We start from the raw sequence: 21,311 nt of genomic DNA, 5'->3' as shown, positions 1-21,311 counted from the left end.
AGGGACACAACTTGAAAAAGGATTCTGAGTTTCTTGCTTCCTGAACAAGAAGATCAAGGAGGAATCCACAAAATCCCTGAACCGCCTCTCTAACGAGTTTGACGTGGACAAGAGGACAAGCAGGAGTGCTGTGAAGGAAGACTTGGGGTGGGACACATTGGAGAGGAAACTAACCAGACATGTCACCTGGACGTGGGCTCCCTGAAGGCCGCCATTGTGAAGGAGTGGAACAACTTGTCTGGGAAGTTCATCATCAACTCCTGCAAGGCTTTCCACCGCTGTGTAGAGGCTGTGATTGCTTCTGAGGACGGCCATATTGAATGAACATGTTCACAAAGGTTGTGTCTCAATGTTTTGTAAAAAAATATAAAAATTATTTATCAAAAACTAAAATTATTTACATTTTTCTAAAATCAGTCATTCAGTCCACGTATTGCTTCCAATGCCTGTATGCGTCATATGAAGTTTAAAGTGTTTCATATATGTACAACTTGTATAAAGGCGGCGGAAAAACACTGGTTATAGATATAACTGAAAAAATCGATCCACGATTAAATAAAGGAATAGAATATCAGTCCAGGGTTTTGAACAAAATATAGTGTAGAAAAAAACTCTCCTGAACAAAGAGGAAAAAAATCAATCTCAAATCGTTGCTTTATATGTTTCTTTGAAGCGAGTTACTATACCTATCATATGTGTTCACAGATGAAATTATGAAGAACATTGAATATTATTACTTTCAAACCACAACAGTTCTCCCTTTTTAAATTAAGAGGTTTTGTGATTCAAAATGTGTTTTTGTTTGTGGGAGAAAAAATGACAAGTTTATAATGTACGTTATTTCCAAATTTAATTTATCAGGGTATTATCCCCCTACAAACAAAGTACATTTTTAATCAGATAACTTCTTTACTTTTGCGAGGGAGAATGTTGGAAGTTTTGAAGATTATAATATTTAAAGTTTTTGGCTATAAATTGTCTATACATGGATGGCGTGTACATCAGGATTGATGTGTTATCCCGTATTTAGAGTAACAAATGTATTTGATCTTTTCCTGCTTTAATGTTAAGATACTATCAAATTCAATGTCACTTTAATTTAGCATTTGAACAAATATGTACATCCTTTTATTTATTTTTAGATACATAATATCTATAATTGGATGTACATACATCCATACATACAGAAAGAAGATGCTGAAATTATTTTCAAAAAGAGTATTTGGGAGATGAACGTGAAGGCGCGTTTCTTATTGTTTCAACGAGAAAGTATTTTTCGGGAAAATTTTCTCTTCCTAATAAATATATATATACAAATTTATAGTAGAAGAAGTTTAAGTAGTTTTACATCAACGGTGCAGTGAGACGGATGCTACTTTTTTCTCTACTTGATATTTCAAAAAAAGGAAAAAAATAATCAAAAATAGAATAAAACTATTTTATGTACTCTTGTAAAAGTAATCTAGTGGTTAAACCAATCAAGATTGGAGAGGAATTGTTGTATATTCTATTATTAAAAAGACAAGTTATACTATAGATTTAAAACCATTTAATAAATGTGATTTTTTTTGTGATTTTAAATATATACACTTGTGCTGAAAGGTCATTTATGATACAACACTTTATAAGTGCATAAAGGTAAGTCATACATCGGTCTTTTTATTTTCTAAGGTGCATCAAATTATTATTTATAAGTTGCAATATATTCGTATTAAAAATAATTATTTGCAATTATAACATTGGTCATTCTAGTGACCATAAATTAATACTATCATTTTATTTGTAGCTATTAAAATGACATGGTTATTATGTCTTTATGAGTAATATAACTCTTGAACTTTATATTATGACCCAGAATACACATATTTTAGTAGTTTCTATTAAAGTTGTAAAAAGTTACACCATTCATAATTCGATCGTCCATGGAATGTTTAATTATTGCGTTATCCTCACCCCAAGTACTCTTAATCCTTCCTTTCAAATTATTCGTCTCACTTTATGGTTGTAACTTGTGCAATTTGCTTATACAAGTTACAACTTGTACAAAATCGAAATTTGCACATCAATAAACCATTCAATATTTAATAATACTCATTTCAGTCTACTTATTAAAGTAATCAATACATATGTGGGTTTAATTTTTGAAAGCCTTCAACAACATTCTTATATAAAAAGTGTATACTGACAATTACATCAGTTGATAAAATCATTTCAACTTTTTTTTTTACCCTTGGATTGAAATGGTGTAATTTTACGGGAAGAAAATGACACCCTTTTTAATCCAAAATCTTTTGGTTTTTGGCCTATAGTTTTGGTTCCCAAACTTTTTTTAGTTCAAGTATTAAAATTTGTGGGTAGACAACGTGCTACCCCTACACCTCTCATTGAGAGATGAATATAAAATTTGGATTATATTTTTTTGCAAATGGATGATTTAAAGTCCATATTAAAGCTTTTAAGTTCAATCCAAATATTATAAGTTATTTGACTATATTGATCAAAAATAAAGATTTAAATTTACTGCTATATTAAAAAATATAATAACACAATACGAAATACAACGACGAAATAATCAAATATATTGTAAAAATAAAATGAACAATACATGTATTACTTGAAATCATTTATTCATTTTAAGTTCTCTTTTTTGTGGCAAATAATGTCAAAATTGTGATTCAAAAAAAACATTACAAGCTCTGGATATAAAGAAAGGTTTATAAACAAACCGAGGTAACAGATGTGCATTGAGCAGAGGAGGTCTATTCTAGTTTTAATTTTCGACACAGTCACTCGAATATCACCTTTTACGTTAAGACACAATCAATATTTCTTTTTTCAACTCCTCCGTTGTGTCCTGTGACCCCCACTTTGGGAACCACTGGTCTATAGTATCATCTACATGATTTCGTTTTATTTTTTGCCTTAAAAGATATATATAAATGAAAAAACAAGCATGTAATATAGTTAATAGGTACAATTTATATTGTTATAATTCTCTCTGCATCTGTTTTTGAATCGGAAAAATGTCTTTTAAGCGCACAAAAAAATATCTTTCTTTAAAAAAAAAAATGAATTCCTTCTTTTGGATCACAAAAGTGCAAACCATCGTTTGTCTTAAATTTATAACAATAATAATAGCACATTACAAAAATTAATATTTGAAAGGATATTTAAGATGTCTTGTTTTAAAATGTTTTTTTTTTAAATAATAAGCTATCAGTACTCATTGATAGTATATAAAATGTTTTTCTTTGTAAGGCACAAACACAAAAATTTTAGGCTATAAAAGTTATTTTCATATCTTTATTAAGGTAAAATAAATCAAAAATACAACATCTCAATCGAAAGACAAACATTTTTGTAGTGTAGAATTATTAATAAATAATTATTTCGATGATATTTAAAACAATAATATTGTAAAATTAGCCTTATTTTCGGAATTGACTTTCCAAAAATTAATAAGTATATTAACATTTGATCATAGCGCTTTTTACTAAAAGGTTTAACCACGTTACGTAGGTCTGTACTTGAATTAATTATACGTCAATATAACTTTTAAATTAAGCTTCTTTCAATACTGGTTTGTTTTTATACGAGTACATGTTAAACATTCTTATCTGTGCTCAATGTTTCTTGAAAGAAGTAACAACAAATATATGAGTAGTTACATTTTGTAGAATATCCAGAAATTGAAGATTCAGCTACATAGAAATGACCTTGTTAGTTCCAACTCTACAAAATACGGTATTAATATATGTGGCTCGTCAACACAGAAGTAAGCTAGATTTATTTTTCTTAAAATTGAGTGTAGGCTACTGATGCATTTTATCTCCAATGTTCGTTAATTTCTTTAAACAAATTATTTTTATTAACCCATTGAAAGCGCTGCAAGATCCACTTAAAGTAGCAAAAATTGATTGTCACAATAAAAAAAATGATAAATTAATCAATATTGGGGTTAATTTAAGTGGCTATATCAAATAAAGGTTATAAACCATAAATACAATTTATGGTAACTCAACTTGGATTACAAATTTCAATATAAAATCTACAGTTGACTCAAATGTATCTATAAAATATTGAGCTGTATGTAAATATGAAGGGATTTTTGTAAGAGATTATTTTTTATGTAGATGCATCTTATATGAATAGAATAAAGTATCTCAAATTGTGCGACACTTATGTTGAAGATATTTTGGAGACAAAAATGTAACTTTCCATTTGAATTTGGACCGATGATTTGAATTACTTTGACATACCTTTCCTTTCTTTAGTGATCATTAAAAGGTGAAATTATCTCGTTTTTTCTAACATTATTATGTTCAGTAAAGGTTCTAAAAGAAGTAAACAACTGCCACCTATAAAAAGGAGCCCTCTTACTCCCGTTACATCCTTAATTTACATATATCTCCTTAGATTGTTTCATATTAGTCAGGAACATACATCAAAATCTGAAGAAGGGAAATATATTATATTCTTTCTATTATATAACAGTTAATAATTAAAGTTGTAAAAAGTTTTTAGAGCTTTTAAATATGATCAGTGTTTCTTTCTTTATTATTTAATCATTGAGAATATAACATCTAAATAAAAAATAACCATCTGTGTGTGTGCTCATAAAAAATGGAGAATAAGGGGGCCTTTATGAAATATAAAGCAACAATTTTTGCATTTTTAACCTATCCCCCATGGTTGCATTTGGTACACCAAATGAACGTACAGTATTTTAGTTTGTGCTCACAATTAAAAAGAACCTCCTGCCTGAAACAGCTGTAAAGCTCAGGTGCATCTAACTCCACTAATATGTTCATTTACTCCACTTCTAGCTAAACTATGGAACAATAAAAAAATATATTAATATACAATAGCTTATTACTTTATTAGTCTGAGCTACTAATATTTTAATTATTTCGTCATAACATTTTCTACAAAATTTTCAGGGTTACTATGTCAATAATTTGGTTTCTAATTTTAATATACTGACAGCGTATATTTATTACATCTAATTGAATGATTATCAATAAATTGTAGGAAGTTTGTTTCAAAGAAACATAATTTAATAAAGTAGTTTAATCACTCAGTTTTTATTCAAAATTTAAGTAATGACTATTTCAATATACATATTTGTTGGGCATTGATATGATTTTACAATTTGGCTCAATCAGGTTAGATAGAGACGTTGTTTTATCTAAGGAAATTTTACATTATTGGATATAAAAATGAGTCCCAAAAACTTGGATAAGCAGTTGGCATTGAATTCATATTGAAATTAAATAAAGTAAGAGTCTTACAACCTATAAAGGAAATGGAAATATTGTTCAGGTTTACTTTTGTATACATTTTTCCTCCTTCTACTGAATATATAATGACCAAATGGGTAAATATTCCAAAATCCAGTTATTTTCTACCTATATTGATATTTATATCCTTAAAGCATATACAAAATTAGTTCCTTTTTTGAAAAGAAAATATAATCAAATTGAATTGTCCTCTTATGATATTATTATCTTATGAAATAGGCTTAATCGTACTCTTCTACAACAGTTTTAAGCTCCGTTTTTAATTCAAAAAACAATTTCTATATGAATTTTTCTGGTCATTTTATTTATTCAACAGGTACGCTTGATACATTTCCTATTTTACTGATATTTTAAGTAAATTAATACATTTATTGAATCTAATTTAGAAAACTGCTCATGTTTTCTATCTAATACTTTCAAAAAATTGTAAGATACATTTATTATTTTATAAATAAGTTCTTTAACCTTAAGGTTTTTCCCCAACTTTTTGTTGAAGGGAATTTTGTTATTTTTTCTGAAGTATTAGGAGACCAGGTAAAGTAGCAACTCTTTTTGCCTTTGGCCCAATAACTCGGAGTTGGTTTGGCTTAGATATGATAAAATTTAACTCAATTTTCATTATTTTTTGTATATTTTTTTCAAATATGTCCCTCTGTACAAGCTGTTAAAAAGATTACCAGCTCTAGACGATGAAGGCCAAGGTCATTGCATACAACACTGTTCTGGTAGCAGCTCGTTGCAAATCGAATTATATGTGTGGTATGTATATTTCAAAGTACAGGGCTTAAAGTCAAAGCTGAAGAAAAGCCAAAAGTCAGCCATTTTATTGCTCAAAAAGTTTTGTTTCTTATTGGTATAATGGACGTTTTGATGTTGTAAGCAGTCTGTATGGGGATGCCAACGGTATCTACAGCCTTCTCGTCACTTATAAGGGTACACAAGAAATCGATGCCTTTTTTGTTGTTGGGCCCACATTTTTACACAGATAGAGAAAAAAAAAAATATAAAGACAGGAGATAAAAATAAAAACTGTTTATTGTGTGTTCCAGCCGTCTTTTGGTTGCCTAATTAAACCTTGTAACTAAAAATAGGGGGGGATAGGTTGGTTACTAAATGCTACTACAAATTGGATCTTTACTATTTATTGGATTTGATATTTAGAGTCAAGTAAAAAAACAAAACAGTTGGTACAATGTGACTCTTAATCATCAATTTACGGTCTGAATGTTTGCATATAATCGTTAGGAAAATAAACATCTGCGATAAAGTGGATGAAAAGAGGGGGAGGAATGGATCGACCATTGTTATGCAAAAAATTCTTTTTTTGTAATTTCTATAAGTAATGGCATTTATATAATAGAAAATTATAAAGTGGCTCAAGTAATTGGTTTTTCCTCCTTTAAATAATGGTATCGATGATCCTCCAAATATCAATATTGGTGTGTCCTTTACAAATATTATGCAATAATCCATTAAATTACCATTTCCATAATTAATTCCAAATATTGTAGAGTAAATAGTGATAATTAATTTGAAAAATGCGGGGAAAATATCGAATAAATTTATTTAAAAAGGTGTTTTCTTTTATCTATGTTTTTTTCTTAATTATATACGACCCAATAATATAAATACATTAGACAAGTTCTTAAAATGAGTATATTTTTCAAAATGAGCAGGGGAAATAGTTGAAAAGTGTGGGTAAAAAAGAAGATAAATAAACTTAGAGGTATATTGATCAATTTTTATAACTTGCACGCAGCCTTTGAAGAAACTTAATTCAACATAATTCAGAAAGCGATTTTTTTGGTAATGATTATATTAGACGAATAAACAAAACAGTCTTCCCAAAGTTTCAAAATAGTTTTCTTTTACAAAATTTAATTCTCGCAAAATAATGAAAAATAAAATGTCCCTGTACCAACTATAGTGCGCACTTTTTTTTTGTCCGGAATGAATATCGTAAGATCTAAACTTTTTTTTAAAGCGGTTTACAATTTGTAAAGGTGCATATTCTTTAAATAAGATATCTATTTTGCGTAAAGTGCAACACATATAATAACTATTGATTATATAAAGACATGGAAGATATAAAATGAAAAAAAAGGTTTTTTTTATAAACTTATATTTTCTGAACCAGTACTGCACAAGGAAAAATACAGTATTGTTATCCAAAAGGATTTTTCGGTACTAAGAAAACCTTATAGTTTTCTTTAAAACTTAATCATAACTATTAAGATAATAATACATATATCTACAGTTTTTTTATCATTAATAGTGAACATTTTCATTAATAACTGCATCCTCTGGTTATTCTTCCCGGCCTTATCTTGTGTAAAAACATAAAAAATGAAATTATTTGTTGGTCAGCTACCGATTTTTTTAGATGTGTTTCTTTAAGGAGTATTGTTAACATTGATTGGGGGGATATAAATTATTTCTTAGTAAGCTGTGATCAATCATCAATTATTATTAAATAAAGATTCCGAATGGGAAGAACCGGTAAATTATCAACTGATTTTGTACGTTTTTTTGTTTCTTTTCGGATATGAAGATACAATTAAGGAAACCACGTATCCAATGTTTTTCTAACAATAATAACTAATGATTATGTTTTCATAGTAACTATATTGAGTCATTCATTGTTTCAGAATTAGTAATGAGTAAAAATGTATGTTTAATACTGATTCTATTTTATATAGGTACGCAATTTGGGGTAAGTGCTATTAAATATCGAGCCAAATATCTGTATAAATTTTCTATTCGATCTGGATCTGAAAATTTGGAAACCCGAATTTACCCAATTATTTAATAAAGAACTGAACCTACTCGGATCCTAAAAAAATATGTATCCGTCCTATCATTAACACAGAGTAGAATTAAGGATCTAAATTTGAGTAATTCTTGCCAATATCCATGTTTATTTCCTCCTTCCCCTCTTTTTTTTCACAACTGCTGAATGTAGTTGATTATATAAAACTTAATGCCAGCATTTTTTCTTTTTATAATCAAGAAACCGTTATATTTCTCTATATTTTGCCCAGCCTCGTCTATGTTCAAAGTTTTCTTAATTTAGTCATTTTCCTTTTTATTAAACTTCCTGCATATTTCGGGACATAAATTTAATTATACTTTCAATCCGGGGCTTTGCGGTTGTTAAAATTAGACACTATTCAAAAGAGCCACATAGTTAATTTTTTTATTTACTAGACTGAAATTTGTAGAAGTTTATTTTACTTAAAAACACACATTATATATATGTTATGACCTAGGAATCTTCTCAGAAGTTCATACACATAAAATATATTTCCTTCTCAATAAATGACAAGGGCACTAACTTATTCACATTGATTCAAGAGAATAATTCCTTCCGAGCTACGTCGTTCAATTTTTTTGACATGCTCAAAATTCTCCCGATGAGTATCAATATAAATTTTCGATCACATAAAGCATTAACAAACAAGGGCTCAAACAAGATTAATGAGCTACGTGTTCTTAAATGGCCTGTTAGATTTCAGAACGATAAGTACATTTTATCATTTGTAAAATATTGTATCACAATATCAGATCGAAAATATTTTTTTTAATAACATCAGATTGGAAAATATTTTTATATATGTCCTTGTCTTGACTAAAGATGTACATATTCAAAAGAAAATAGGTATTTTGACATTTAGAAAATGTTATTACATATATTAAATTATGTATTTTGTATACAAAATTGTTTTTCCACTCACTCATAGGAGAGACCCCCTTTATTAATGTTCCTATTATAATATAACTATAGGCACTTCAGATGCATTTATATATATATATAGGTATACATAAATATTGTTGAATAAAACTTCAACCAAAATTGTGTTTGTTATATTTATATTTGAAGTGTTTATTCATTTGATTGTTTGAAATAGTTTTTAATCATTTCTGCTTATCTTCTCTACCCTTTTTCGTCTACACGTGTATAAAAGTCTGGCTCTTAACATGCGTTTTTTGTAAAAAAAAATGACAAACTGTAAGTTTCAACAACTTTTGTCAATGTTTAGAGGTTGTACAACGCCTTGGAGTTTGTAAATTTCACAATTTATCATCATTCATATATAATGTTACCACAAAAAAGGCAAATTTAATTCAAAATAAAGCACATTATCACATATAAATATTTTGGATGAATGAAGAGTCTTTCAAAAGATATAAAATAGTTTTCCCTGGTTATAATTTGTATTATTAGAATATGAATGATATATATTATAAACTAGAGTAGGTTTGCCTGACGTAAACCGGGACATTAAGCATTATTCTGCTTAATATAAAACAAAAAGAAAGAAAGAGCTTAAAATTTTACTAATTATTCTCGCTGCATGTTAGTATTGGTATGTATCTTTGCAGCTTTTTTTAATAAGGAGATAGGGTAGGGTTGCCTAGAACATAAAGAGATTAAAATTAATTGTGAACTCTTCCGCTTCATATCAAACAAAAAAAAAAAAGACAGTAAAATCAAGAAATTATCCTCGCTAAATATTGGTTTTTATCTTTACAAATTTAAAAATAAATAAATTTTAAGGTTAAGAGAAGAAAAAATATACAAGTTGAACTATTGTTCGCTCATCTGTCATATGATTTTCAAAAATCTTTTTGTCTTATTTTCTCTTTTTTTTTCTCTCTAAAACTTTTAATCTCCTTTAAAAAAAGTGTGCAAAGATACATATCAACATACAGCAAAATAATTCTTAAAATTTTACGGTATTTATTTTCTGTTTTATTTGAATTTACACTATCCAACAAAATCATTCTTTTTTTATGGACAAGAACAGCATATGCTCAACTTACTACAATTTGATCCCCTGATTCCAAACATGCCCTTATTTTTTCTCTGATAGTCTCCGGGCCTTCAGAAAAAGGACATACATTTTTTGTTATTTTTAAGGTTCAAAGCTGTTTTAAGCCCTTGGGTTGAAGATAGGGATAAATTATGTAATTATATTTTAAAGCCGAATGTTGAACAATTCTAAAATTATTTTTAAGATGTCTGTATACTTTTAACTCGTGTTATCTTTGTTTAAAGTGAAAAATAAGTGCTTTTTATTCAGAGGATCATAGCTTCAAGACGAATAGATTTAAAAAGTTTAAAAATATTGTTTTTGATAGCTGGAAGTATGAAATTTAATTTTAACAAAAGAGCCTTTTCAAAAATGCTCTATATCGTTGTCAATTTAAGATAAGGCTACGATAATATTTCAAGGAACAAACTCATTTTTGAATTGATCCCATAATAAAAGTGCATAAGAATTCGTATGCGCAGCTAGAAGAGATAGAAACAAAGATAGAGAAAAAAACTATTCGCTCAGATATCAAATATCCGTTTTTTGGACTCCCTCACTCACTACGGTTATGTAGCGAGTCCTCTTGTGTCCATGAAGCTGCTTGAAATAACTTATTTATCCAGTTAGAGACATGAGGCTAAATTTTATAACAAATTGTATAAAATATCCTTTCTTTTTCTCTCTTTTGTTTCTATCTCATTTCTCCAGGAAATCAAGTATTATTAAAGAGAGCATATACTGTTTTTGTACCATTTTTTCTGTTGGACAGTGTAATCGTATGTTAGTCAATAATGTATTTTCTAGATAAATACTTTTTGAAGGCTACCATATACTTGAATACCCAATTTTTTTTTCCCAGAACTGTTTCTGGAAACTTAAGAAGCTAAATGAAAAATTTCAGCAAAATCCATACATTGTTTGGGGCTTGATTCCTGGACAAATGCATTCACACACGCAGACATTTCCATTTAATATGCAGACATTTTCTGCGAAAAGTTGGATTTTTTTAGTCCTTGATATATAATATGAGATCAAACCTATTTTGGAAAACGTTTTTCAAATTGAAACTTGCATATATATATATATATTGAATTTATCTCTTATGACATCCACTTTTCATAGTCAGTAATGCATGTAACATGTGCAGTCGATAGTTAAAAATAAAAAAAATAAAAAATGAAGGAATTAATCTTGACAGTTTGAAGAAAGTTCGGAAGGTGAGCAGCTTAGCTGTAATGCCGATTTAATAGAGTAGCTACAAACAGTCATAATCAAAAAATACTATAAGATAAAATAATATTATATTTTGTAGACTGTCGAGGAAGGATTATTATTTCTAAGTTGATAAATTATTATCAAACAATGCATGTCCTATACAGAATAAAACATCATTCACTCTCCCTTTTTCATAATCATAGTTGGGATAGACAAATGATAATATGACATCAAAAAATATTTGAAACCTGGATAATTAATTAAAGAATTTGTTGTTAACTGAGAAAAAAAATGAAGTATCACTCCTTAAAAATTAGATACAGAAAGGATATGATAAATTAGAATTAACATGGAAGATAAGCAAAACATCGTATACACTAAATATAACGAGGATATTTCTGGAAAAATACTCCATAGAAAAAGAGGCAAAGATAATTTTAATCTAATGTCTAGTCTTTAAAAAAAATCTAGCTATTGGCATCGATTCCTTTTTTTTTTTACATCTCCACTATTAAGATATAATTATTAGTATGTTTTAATCCTTTTAATTTGGTTTATTTAGTATACAGAATATATATATATAAATAAATCCAGTGCAATTGTGAACCAAGTACATAAATAAACATGATAGTATATACTTACTACTTCAGGGTAGAATTTCAACAATTATTTTAAAAATCAATCTTTAAAAAAAAAAAAACATTAAAAAAGCTAATAAAAAAAATCCCAAAAAATATTTATTGAAATATATTTAAACCCGTTTTAAAATATTTGTTTGACTGCGTAATATCAATTGGTTCCAGATTTCCTCTCCTTCAAAATTTCATGTCTCATATACTGGCATATAAATTTTAATCACGTGAAAGACTTGGTGATTGGAAGTTACTTAATTGGTATATCTCAACTCGTTTTCCCGAATAGAGTGTTGGTAATATATCAGTTCCGGATGATAGCTTTACAATGAAGAATTGTAATGTCCAAGGACCTTTGTACTGTATATTTCATGGCTGAGCTAAGTAAGAGGGAAAATATGAATTTGCTGATGAGCCTAGTTAACTAATTAAAAAGAATATTTAAAAAAAAAAAAAAAAAAAATGAGCTGTTTTATGTCTCATTTTAAAATTTGCATAATTGTTTTGTAATATCATCGATAATCAAAAAAATAAGGAATTTGCTAGCTAGAATCACATATATTTATTGAATATATATACAAAAATTGTTTGGATTCACTAAATAACACCGGGGAACAATCATTTAGTACAAATGAATTTATCTTTGAGTGCAGAATCCTAAACAATCCCCAAATTAAAAGTAAGATTAATAAAACTTATTTTAAAGTGCTTGTATTGATTTAAGTAGCTTGATCTGAACTCAATATTTTCCCATTTTTACGCTGAAAAAAGATGAAAAACGACACTCTTCTTCAGACCCTTATAAATTATTTATAATATATAGTGATGAGGAATATCATAGCTTATATTATAGAAAATATTCAATGAGTAATAATAATAAAAAAAATATATATATTTAAAAATATGCATTCCTAAGGATTTTTGTTAAATCGAGTTCAGAACAAGATACAGAACCAATAAAAAACTTTTAAATACATTTTATGAATCTTACTTTTAATTTGGGGATTGTTATGAGGGTAAAAAATGACTCTGAACGATAACAGTCCCGAATTACTATAATCTCAGATATTTAAGAATTCAGATTATTGAGAAAAAAACTGAAATTAGTTTGGAATTCTGCACTCATTGGTAAATTCGATTATTGTCTTTAATTCATTTGAATGAAATTCCTTCCCTCCCCTTAATTGTTCTCCTGTGCAATCAATTATTCAAACTGATATATGCATTTTCGTGCATGGTAATTTAAACTAGTGAGAGATCTTCATTTTTCATAGGACATTTACCATTTAAATATTTTTGATCAAAGCAACAAGTATAAGAATCATAATTTTTAAATAAAAGCTCTCAATTTATTTATGTTAAAATCCCAATCTTTACATATCGTAGCTATTTAAAAAAATCACGCTATTCTTCAAATTCTATCACTAAAATGAACCAATCCTCTAAAGTCACTACAGATTCTTACAGTTTATGTTTGATTTGTTTGGACACTAGACAATATTAGACTGTATTAAACAATAAAAAAAAGTCTCAGATTATAAAAATCCAATAATGAATAAGGATAAATAGTTTCTCAGAAGAACTTTTTATTCAATAAATTTTCTTTAAGCTATTTTTCCCAATAATAAAAACTAGCAATATTGTAATCAAAAAATTAGTTATTTTATTAAATTAAATATTTATATAAGTAAACATTTGTCTTTTTACAATTTTGTCAAAAGGAGTTGATTAAAAATTAAAATAATATTTCTTTCTGTGATAGGTTTTGAATGGTACAATAATTTTGAATATTATATGAGCGGAGTTTTTTTTTTTTAGCATCAGAACTTGTGTTTAAGAAAAAAAAAAGGGAATTAAAACAAAACACATGACATTCAGTTTGTTTTTGTAAATTAAGTAATACTTAAATTTTCAACATCATAAAAAGGAAAGCATCAAACATTTATGACTGCATTAAAAAAAAATAAAAAAAAATATACAGACTATTAAAATAGTATTTTTAAAGAATAAATGTCCATCATTTTCTTTTAAAAGGGGTATTGGATTTAGAGATGAATTTTGCGAAATGAATATAAAATTTGATTCATTTGCTCATACAAATATTATTTCAAATCCATTTATTGCATATGTGAAAGATTTTTTATGGATAGATATTTTTGAGCCTAAGGACAAATCCCAGGGCTTCATAAAATGTCACATATTAACAAAATTTTACTTCTTTAAAATTGATAAGGTTTGAAATTTAGCAATTTTAGCAGTGGAAGAAACTGGACACAATTGCAACATTTTTTCAATTGGAAACAAACTTTATAAGCCTTGATAATGACAAAATCTTATCTTGCATTTTTACCTAATATAATTCCAGGGAGACAAACTTGCACATTTTTTAAGAAATCGCTACATAAATAATTGCTAGAGATATGAAAATTGTCAAAATTTTCAAGAATATAAATTAAATATTTGTTGGCAAGTTTGATAAACTACATATCTACTGGCAGAGATAAGTGATGAAAGGGAAAATATTAGGTTTCCTTGTTCGATAATACGTTTAATTTTTAAAATGTTGAGGAATAGTTAATAATAGCACTAATATTGTGCAAGTTGTGCAAGGTAATCAGGAGCATTTTGAGCATCCTAAAAAAATAAGAAAATCGAAAATCCACAATATAAGCCTGAGAATTTGAATATTTTAGAGGAGAGCAGCTTAGTCAGTATGAAGTTTCATTAGACGAACTACAAGCATCTGTGGCAAAGGTCATAAACAAGTATATGTTGGTAAAAAAAATATTAATGCTCTATAATTATTCTTTCCCATTCTATCAAATTTTCACGTATCAATGAACAAGGACCGCAGTAGCTTTTATAATTATCTCTGCCTGCAGATTTGTTGTCTCTCATTGCAACTAAATTTCTTATAACATTCCTATAGGCATGGTTTTTACCCTTAACAAAATATTTATATCCTTAGACTGGAAAGATAAGCTACAAATAATTCTTCAATATAACACTTTAAATAGTTTTTCTCAACCATTTCTTTAAAAAACAGAAATTGAAGGATGCATCTTCATACATAATATCAAATGCATACTCGTTGTTGCTTCACTCTGTCCGTACAGTGTATATATTATATGTTTATTATGTACTAAATTCAATTACAATGAAAATGCATTAGGAATTCAGTTACTTAATACATTTTCAAATGAGTTTATGAAATTCTTTTTGATAAAAGCTTTGAAAACACATCCCAAATTATTTGGTCCATGATTAGAGTTATACATATATAACATTACCTGCCAATATGTAAAAATAAAATTAATCAAAAAATGACATGGAATCCGGACAGGTTGAATAATGTTTGAAATAAGAGCAGTTTCGCTCTAACGACATTTTATTACATTAGGTGCAAACACCTATGAGTGGAAAATGGAATGAAATAAACAATAATTCCATTTTGCATCTAACCAGGAAATAATATGTAGAGAAGAGCTTGTCTGATGTCGATACTACTTTCAGTCTAACAAGGACTTACACTCATGATTCTACAAAAAGTACTTAGAGTTACACTCCGGCTTTGATAAGCTCATCCAGGGTTGTGTGTCAGATGGTCGTAACATAACATTTACAAATATAAGTTTTATTGTCTCTACGTCATTCTACTTGCACGTTTCAAGTTAAGGTTTAGTTAGTAACATCTCTTGGAAGAACACATACCATTTTTCAGCAAGATTGGTATATTTCTTTCTGTGTGGTATTTGTTTGAATCGAGAAATCGGCCGGAAAGATTATGGGGACTGTCTTTTGGATTTGTAAGGAATAATCCTCATCGACTTTCTGGAATAGAGGAAAATTATTTCAGATGCATATTATTTATCCTTATTGTATAGTTTGAAAACTGAGATGCAAGAAAAACGCCCCCCATTGGCCCCAAAAAAGTCATTTTCCATCACGACAATGCACCTGCTCACACCTCAGATTCCACAAAATTAATTCAAATAGGTTTTCAGCTAGAGATGCTCACAACACTAGCAATCTCACGCACCTTCACCCTTCTATCAATGATTTTTGGATTAGTAACCTCAACGTTCACAACGTTCAGCGTCACTTGTGCCGTGCCCATATGTCCAATCCAAAAGTGTTGGAACCCCTTATGAACTGTTGTAAGCGAGTGTGTAGAGTCCCCATAATATTTATGAAGCTACTTTTTAGTCTCCTGATGCATTTTTCCTTTCATAAAGTAATGTTTAATCAACACAAGAAATTTTTTATGGTCCATTTTTTGAAAGCCACTCATCTTCCTCAATTCAAACGAACGCCAAACAGAAATAAATATACTGATCTGGCTGAAAATTGGTGTTTGTTTTTCCAAAAGATGCTACTAACTAAAATAAAACTCGTTACGTGCCGGTATTGCCATCTCTCGGACTTTGAAAGGATTTTTCAAACGACCCTCGTAGAAGTAGAGTATTTAATGCTCTTAAGTAAATATTCAGACTGTTAAAATGAATTTTTCATATCCATTTATTTGTAAGAATTGAGAGAGAAAAAAACCATGAACATTGTATTTTCCGAGCTCATTCTGTAAAATTAGTAATTAAGTTGTGACAATTTGACACTCAAACCACGACATGCACTTGATACTTAAATGTTCTCTTTTCATTACAGCAGCTTTGAAAAATAGATAACATTATTCAGATTGCCAAAATGTAAAAAAAAAAATTCGCGTTTCTGTCATATTTTCTACAACTCTAGCTATAATCTTATATTATTATTTTTGCCATTTTATATTTCTATATCTATAACGTGCTGCATTTCAGTTTAGAAATCCTAGACCAGTCGGATACTTTTATATTTTTAATTAATTAGTTCCAAATTCGCTCTAGACCAGTTGTAAAATCAAAATTTGGTCTTGAACCAGCTCCGAAAAAAAAAAGAGGGAGTAAAAAAAATTATTTGTTACCCCTTTTCAGATAAGCAATTTTGGTTCACACTTTTGAATTTCAGTCCACAGTTTCCTATTGTAAGAAACAAAAGTAATAATATATGTGAGCCACACAAATATAAAGAATGTGGCGAAACGAAGATACAAAGTAATGTTTTAAGTGACAAATTTTATTTTGTCCAATAGGAGTGTTCAATATTTTTCTATAACTAACTACACAGCCTCCATGAATTCACCTGTTTATACTGAATGAACAAGGCAAATTCAATAGGAGAAGAAAGAGCAGAAAAAATTGCATACGCAACAGGGGAAAATCGACATCCAGCATGGAAAGAAAGATTTCAAAAAACAATCAACACAGATGAAAATTAGTAATGAAAGTCATGTGTATTTTGGGAATGTTAAAAAAAGAAACTGAAAATCAATATGGTAGCCTGAACAATTTGAAAAATGGTGTGTAGGAAACTAGTTTAGCTGTCATGACATTTCATTAGATTAGCCGTGAAAGGGATGAAGAAGTGATGGAAATAAACAAAGATATTGGCAAGAATTACTCCGAAGTCGATTCTCTATACCACTTGGAGTACTTACAATTGCAACTCTGCAACAAATCATCGAGATTACCCTCCTTCTTTTATGAGCACACACAAATGTTTTGAATAAAATTAAAAGTAGCAGAGAAGGAAGATCACTACTCAAAAGTTAAATAATAAGAACATCTAAAAAAGAAAATTCACTCTTCAGATTTCCAATTAAAAAAACAAACAAAACCGGCACAGCTAAAAAATACACAAAAAAATATATGATTTATGAAAATATTACTATTATAAAAAATGACCTGGCTTTATATTTGCTAACTGAAGATATATATTTGTATTTTTTGAAGCTGTTCTCATTATTCTTTCGTTATTGAGGAAAGAACATATACTTGTAAAGTGTACCTACGGTTTTTTTTTCTAATGAATGACGGTGAATAACACTAAGGCGTTATATTTGTAAGTCATTGTTGGACTCAAAGTATACTTGTAGATCGAAATTTCTACAATTCCTGCTTAAATCATTGCTAGATCCAGAACAGAGTTTTGGTTTATTTTCTTCCTCTCACGGCTGCTTGCGGTTTTTTTTTAATATAACGTCATAACAGCTAAGCTTCCCTACTCCAAACATTCTTCAAATTGTCAGGATAACCACTTTAATTTTCGGTTTTCTCACATGAATCTGCTCAAACTAACAGGGTTTTTTTGCTACTTTAATCTAATGCTTTGATGATCACTTTTTCTCAACTTAGAAACAAGCAACTTTATACGTGCATATATGTAGAAGGCATAAATACATAGAAAATCCATTGAATTTATATTACAATTTATAAATTTATAATAAATATATATATATATATTTGTCGTTATTGGTTATGACAAGAGACAGTTTAATACGTTCACGTACATACATGGCGCATATCAAACTACTACTACTACACATTTTGATTATATATACATATATAATCCATAAATAATGATATGCACGAAAATAGAGGGGTCCTCTTTTTATACACAGTTTTATATAGATATATATAAATGTAATTTGCCTGTTGGTTGTTTTAATATGTTCTATCCAGCCTATTTGTTATATCATTTTGTCTTTATCTTTACTTAACATTATAATCTATTATTAATACATAATCCCATAGTAATTTACCTTCATTTATATCAATAAGCAGAGTTTGTTAGTGTGTTTGTCTGTAAAGGATTCTTTTTTGACTGTACTTTACTAATCTTTTATATGTTTAACTAGAATGAGCTCTCGATTGTGTGCAAAACCTCCACATAAAATCAAAACAAGTTATGTATATCAATTTATTGCAAAGTTATGGTAGATTATGAATTATTCATGTTTTTTCTTAGCTTGATCTTGACTTTGACCTCTCAAAATTTAACGGTCTCCTACAGTGACTATACATAATCTTTGTGCTACGTTTGATCAAAATCGATCTGTAACTTTTGTTGTAATCTTAGTGACTAAAAAACAAACAAACTAAGACAAAAACATAAGTGAAAACCTGATAATGAACGAAGAAAAAACACACCAAACGAATGAAAATGTAATATTGCAGGGGTTTTCAATTCCTCAAAGAAATAATATTCAGTCTTTAAAATAATTTCCTATTCAAATCCCTATTTCATTGGCTCCCTCAGGAAAGTATTATCGAGTAAATTACATAACTTTATAGTGACGGTTAAGAGGGATTTTACCTCCTCAATTTCTTTCATTTGTCCATTCTTCTTACTCACAAGTATCAACTTTTTTTTTCTTCATAAGTACAGAGTAGTTTCCTTCTGAACGTCGCTTTTTCCCTATCTCTTCTGTTCTTAAAAGGACCACCTATGCTTTTTCTTCTGATTCTTATACGTCAAAAACAAATCGACACCCGCATTGGAAAATAAATCAACACGGTTCAAGTTGTAGCAAAAAAAAAAAAAAAAAAAAAGTATCAAGCTCATCTTAGGTAGTATTTTCTACAATTCTATACACTCTTTTTCATTAAAGCTTAGTTTGTCAGTCTTTTTGTTCGTTTATTGCCGCCTAATAACACCAATCCATGCCATAAACCCTTTCCATTTAAATAATACACATACGACCAACCATAATTCACTTAATAAAAATGGGGTAACTGATTGAATGAGTTGGATAAGTTGTTACTCTTTTGTATTCAGGGCCCTGCATAAGAGGAATTCATATCATTTCTATCACGTAAGATTGTTTTTTCATTATCTCAAAAGTAAACAATACATAAAAAAGAGAAAAGTATAACATAATATAATGTATAGCTATCTATCATTTATAATCTATCTTTTGAAAAACAAACTAATCTAACTTATCAAGATGAAGAAAATCTATTTTACTCCAACTTACATATGTATGATAATACTAGTGGTTGTAACCAACATAGCTTGGAGTTAGTAGGCGTTGACGAACAGACAAACTTTGTTTCATCAATATACATAGAATTTAACTCCCCAAAATAATAAAAGTGTTACTCTCTGCTATTTATCACACGTAATTACGCAATACTTCGTTGTTCTCTCGAGTTTTGTGACTACACGTCCATATTTGCCCAGGTATGTTTACTTTTGCACCCTGGACAGGATGAACGACTGGGAGATGTTTATAAATTGTATTAAAACACTAGGTAAAAATAACGTATAAAATAATAGTCAATATAAAAAAACAAGCATGGAACAAACTCAATTTTTTCGTATTAAAAATTAAAAAAGGAATACAAATATCACCTTAAATTTGACTAATTTAAAAAAATTTACCTTCTTTCCTCTAAAACTGAGACAAGTTGTGGTACATGTTTAACTTTTAGAATTCAAAATATGGATTTTCTATCTCTTTATAATTTTCAAAAAAACCCGTGGCCATGGCCCCTTGTAAAACATTCCATATAGACTTACATAATAATGGAACAGTTTTACTTAGCGTCATCATTATGGATTCGCCTTTTGTATGTACAAAAATATAATTTATTATCTTTTCAACTTACTGATTTATTAATGAATTCAAAAGTGTATAATTACTTTTTCGTGTCTGAAAGTACCACAGAATAGTTTTCAATTTTTTCCTAATATATCTGAGTATACATAAAGAATGCAACCCTTCTTCTTATCTATCATGGCATTCACTAAAGAAACTATAAAGAAATAGGAGACAAGACGGATGACAAGAAATTGGACATTTGAAAAGCGGGTGGACAATAAAACTATAATGGCTATCTACAAATATCCCTATCCTATCAATTATGCAAGTAAAAAGACGAATATAGAGCAGTAGACAATTTTAAATGTGTCTAACAAAGGATGGAACCGCATAAAATATCTACATTAGCTGTCTTAACAGATATAGCTACGTACAATTGATGAACCATATAATTTTTTTTTTAAATGTGGATTTTGTGAAAAAATATAGAGAAATAATACCCCTAATCAGGTTGATAATTATTTGTAACCAATAGACAAGTATGAATGTCTGAGAATAACAGGGAAACACCATTAATAGAAAATATTTTTATAAAAAATAACAAATCAAACTTTTATAATATAATATGAAATATTCACAATGCAGTATTCAATTAATATTTTTCTATGAGCTGTACAATCTGTCTTATCAAAGTTTTCCCGTTAGTTAATTTATCGAACAGGATCTCTTATGACAATTGAACATTCTATAAACTTTGAGAATCAACATGTTGTTTTTCAGATTTTTTCCCACACCGACAGGTCATACTTTCTAAAACTCTATTCATTATTAAAGTTGTTTTTTCATTTTAAAGTCATAAATTGAAGTTTAATTAGAGTTTTTATGGAATTTTTCTGTTTTATAACAATTTTATTTTTGAAATTGGGGCACT

At 28.6% G+C, this 21,311-nt stretch overlaps 1 protein-coding gene across 1 annotated transcript in view; it reads left to right on the top strand.

Annotated features, from left to right (window-relative positions):
- The first annotated feature begins 1,320 nt into the window (after positions 1 to 1,320).
- The window catches only part of LOC121121663 (protein turtle), a 403,438-nt gene continuing 383,447 nt past the window's right edge, over positions 1,321 to 21,311 (top strand). Inside the window, exon 1 of the mRNA XM_071889943.1 lies at positions 1,321 to 1,638. The gene's annotated coding sequence lies outside the window, so the exon portion shown is untranslated. The remainder of the gene's footprint in view (positions 1,639 to 21,311) is intronic.

Source organism: Lepeophtheirus salmonis, chromosome 7, assembly GCF_016086655.4.
Source record: "Lepeophtheirus salmonis chromosome 7, UVic_Lsal_1.4, whole genome shotgun sequence".
NCBI classification, from domain to species: domain Eukaryota; kingdom Metazoa; phylum Arthropoda; class Copepoda; order Siphonostomatoida; family Caligidae; genus Lepeophtheirus; species Lepeophtheirus salmonis.
The sequence above is the reverse complement of the archived record's forward strand: the minus strand, read 5'-3'. Positions and strand labels throughout refer to the sequence as shown.